Consider the following 4,505-nt stretch of genomic DNA (forward strand, 5'->3'; position numbering starts at 1 on the left):
AGAGGCTCTAAGGTAGAAAATGTACCTCGACTTTCCTTGTTCCCAGAGGGCCTCCTATATTTTTGGTTTGTGAACACTCCTGGGCATCCTTCCACCCGTTAGCTTCTGCCTTTCCATTTATTTCTATATTCAAATCTCTCTCTGCCTCCCTCATATAAGAACAGTGAAATTAAATTAGGGCCCATCAGAAAATTTAAGACAGCTCTATCTCAAGATCCTTAACATAAACACATCCATAATTTCTTTTGCTACATAATGTAACATTTGTAGGTTCTAGGGATAAGATGTAGATATAATTAGGGACATTATTCAGCCTACCATAAAAAGCTATGAAAATTCTTACTTTACAAACCAGAAATCACACACTAAAAAGTCATGTACTTTTCAAATTGTCACTCTCTCTCCTTTTAATTTGATCCCTTCTTTCAGAAACCACTAGGTATAACACTAACACATTAATTTACATTTTATAATTTAAAAGAAATGCCACAGAGAAATTAATCTTTCTATGCAATATGACAAAATTAGTAGATTAGTCCAGAGGAAAATTAAGACTTCTCAAATCCATTTTCATTTGCTAAACTATGAAGGCATTGAGTACATTAAGCCATACAAGGTAGAAGAATCATTGGGCTGGGAGACACCCAACATATCAAAATATGTAGCACTTCGTAAGAAATTACTGAGATAAAGTCTGTTTATGCTCTTTTTGAAAGTCTAAATGTAAAAATCATACTTCCCATTGACTTTATTTCAATTTTTTTATTGTTGTTGTTGTTATAGTTTTAAGTTTGTTTTCTATCACATCCTTCCAGAATCACTAATTTTGCATTGCTTCTTATCACCTACACATTGGAACATTCTAGATATCTGTTTTGAAACCATATCTGAGTTACCCGTATATACACAGTCAATACATTTTTTGGGGCTACTATCTTCCTTAGTCTATTTCTGTTACTTGTTGTAAAGAATACAAACTCATGAAATATCATTTACCTTAAATTTCTAGAAACACTGTCACAAATATTAAGGTAGTATACACTGAATATACCCAAAATCAACTAACCTCTTCTGAGGTTTTGAGTTGTAAAAATGTATTATATTGATTTGTTAGTAGCCGGGAACAGCAGCTAAAGATTATTTCATTTATAAAGCTTAGAAGCAATGTGATGAAGTTATAAGGATATCTATAAGTGATCCCCCAGATGAAGACAGGAGAAAAGAAGTGGACATTAAAGGGTTGGAGGAAATCTGTATATATGTTACCCAAGGTCAGTCCAGAGGGAAGGTTGCTACCTAAATGCCTAATTCTGCTCTTTTTACTCTGCAACATGAACCTTGCCATAGAGTGGAATAGAGTTAGGTCTAGCAACAAGAAAGTGATATTCTATTCAACCAATTCTCAACTGAATTGAGTTAATTGAAACAGAGAAAGCAACTATTACAAAGGCTTCAGTATGAACAAAGGTTTTCTTCAACATTCCCTGTGCCTCTCCTTAGAGCCTTCACGTTGTCATCCTATGGAAGGCAGTACAAGTTCCTGCTCAGAGGAGACTATCTAGAAAAGATGCAAGAGGACTCTGGGAGTCAATAGACAGGAGAAAGAAAGAACTTCTAGTAAGGAGCATCATAACAGAGGTTCGCTTGCCTAAGGGAAGAGTGTGTGTAATTAAATCACCTTTGTTTTTTCTTGACACAAACCCTGAGGAAGGTACTTATGCAAATGAGGGAGGAAAAGGAAGGAACTTGAATAATTAATTGAAATGTTGGCAAATCAACTGTTAATAATCAAGCTAGATGCACACAATAGATATGTGCTGGCCCAATCCTATGCAAACTTAAAATAGAGCCTGTTTTTATTTATTTTTATTTTTTTAAATTATTTTTTTAAAATAAATTTTATTTTTATATTCCCCATACAATTGCAACCCCCTTATTTTGACCCCAATCCCTCCCCTCCCGCCCCCTACCCCCCATACAGTTTCTCTGGTTCATAGTTTTTTGTTGATTTTGATTTTCACTTTCTTATAGTTATTCATTTTCCTGGTCCCTTATTTAAATTTTCTAGATTCCTGCTATGAGTGAGACCATCCGGTATTTTTTCTTTTTCTTTCTGGCTTATTTCGCTGAGCATGATCCCTTCCAGTGCCATCCATGTTGCTGCAAATTGCATGTGTTTATCTTTTTTGAATGCTGAGTAATATTCCATGGTATATATGTACCACATCTTCTTGATCCAGTCATCTATTTTTGGGCATTTGGGTTGTTTCCAAAGCTTAGCTATTGTAAACAGTGCTGCTATAAACATAGGGGTGCAGGTGTAGAGCCTGTTTTTAAACAGGTCATTCTATATAAGAAATAGATAACTGAAATATGTACAGTAAGTCTAATGTTGAACAGTATTATTAGTTTCAATTCAAAGATTAAAGTGACTAAATATGCTGTTGAAAAATACTTGACTATGGAGGATTATTTCTTCAGAAAGTCCATATTCCACAAAAGGCCTTTTCTGAGAAACCAACTTATTTAAATAGAAGATATATTTTATCTTACAAACAAGGATTTAATTTCTAAGAACAAGGCACCTAAAGTAGGTTACATCAACTTTCTTCTTCCTACCCCTTCTTCTCTTTTCAAAGTTTTATTTCTGAAACTTCCCTCTCTTGTCTCCTATAGGATTTCAATTTATTTTTTTTTCTTCTATCCTTAATTTATTTCTATTGACTTCACATTCTTACTTTACAAAGGGGCCAAAGCTTCTCTAATCCTAACTGAAATAAAAATTTCCTCAACAATATTTTCACCCTCAAGATAAAAAAAAAGTTTTCTCTCTTTCTTTTCACTCTTCAATATCTTAAACTAGATTTTCTCCTTAGCTTTTTCATTTCCCAAGTAGTCCCAGAGTCCCTGACTCTGTAAAGCCACTAAAAATTATTTTCTTAAAATCCATTCATGACCTAATAATAAAAATGAAGTCTACCAGCTGCTAACTTATCCTCTTATTAATCAACCATTCTATTCAATTTCTATTGTTTTGAACCTTATTTTGTTAGTCAATTTACTTACTTTTCCTGCTATAATATTGTTATTTCTCCAAGTTATCCCATTACTTTTTCATAGTCAATAGCCTTTATAGACTCATTTTACTCAATCTAATCTTAAATTATATCATTTTCACTATTTTATTCCCCATTGATGCTCATTTATGTTTGACCTAATTCGCCATAGCTTTATATAGATGTATATATTCAGCCTTACCCTCTAATCTGATACTGGACATAACATTTTCATCTTCTAACAGGACATCTCTATGTGAGAGTTTGTGTTATATGCCAAAGCATATGTGTTTACTGCTTCCGTAGGGGGAACAACCCTGCCTTCAATTAGATTGAATTATTTACCATTCCCTATTATTTCTTTATATAATGCCCTGTATTTCCTTATATCCTTGTATTTATTTGTTTTACCTTTAAGCCTGGAATAAGCAACTTTCTATTTTTATTTATGCTCAACTTACAGCTTAAGATCTAATTTAATAACAGTATCATCATTATTTTCTATGGACTTTGAGTTTCTCATGGACAGAAATTATAACTGTTGCCTTATTTGAATCTTAGGATATAACAAAGTGCCTGAATAGCACTAAATAGGTGCTCATATAACTGAGCTTTCTGACCTCTCTTCATTCTCTTTTTAATTTTTCATTCTCTTTATTTTATTCTCATTGCATTACAGCATTAAGTTTCAGGTGTTTTAACTCTTCATTTTTATGTTTACAATATCCTGAGCTATAGCAGTATTGGTACATGCATTTTTCGTGTTAATTCCAGGGGTAAACTCTGCCTTTGTTTATGTCTCAAACTCTATCATAGATGGTTCCAGTAGGTGTGTGGTATTCCATAAGTACTGTATGTGAAGTGACACATTTTAATTCCTTTCTTTTCCCAAGACAGTGAAAAGGTAGGGTGCAACTTGTACCCAGTTAAGTTAAAAAATAAAGAAGAGAAGCCAGGGCATGAAATGATGTTCTTGTAAGGTCAATAGATTAATCTATATTCTATTAGGTGGGAAAAAAAGAATTGAGCTAGTATATGAACATCCAAGCTATTAATAATGGGCACATCACATGGGGTCAGGAAAATGTTAAGAAACAGAAAGTCTCTTTCATTGTTGTTTTAAATTTTCTTGGATGTCTGAAGGGCGCCCTCAAAGATAGGTCACATAAATGTCATTGGGTAACATATACACTGAACGAATCTATTTCATAGAGTTTACTGAATCAATTTTTCTCTGTCTCTGTCACACTCACACACTACACACAAACAACACATGTACAGTCAATATCAGCATTTTATTTGGACATGTTCATATATAAGCATATTGTATCACTGCTATGAAAGACATTGGAAACTGTTAATCAGTGTTCTAGATTTGCCTCTGATTCTAATTTAGTAGGTGGCTCTAGGAATTCATTAATATGTCAGCCATAGTTGCTGTTTTATAAA

Source organism: Talpa occidentalis, unplaced genomic scaffold, assembly GCF_014898055.3.
Source record: "Talpa occidentalis isolate TD23 unplaced genomic scaffold, MPIMG_talOcc4v2.1 talOcc4.3, whole genome shotgun sequence".
NCBI lineage: Eukaryota > Metazoa > Chordata > Mammalia > Eulipotyphla > Talpidae > Talpa > Talpa occidentalis.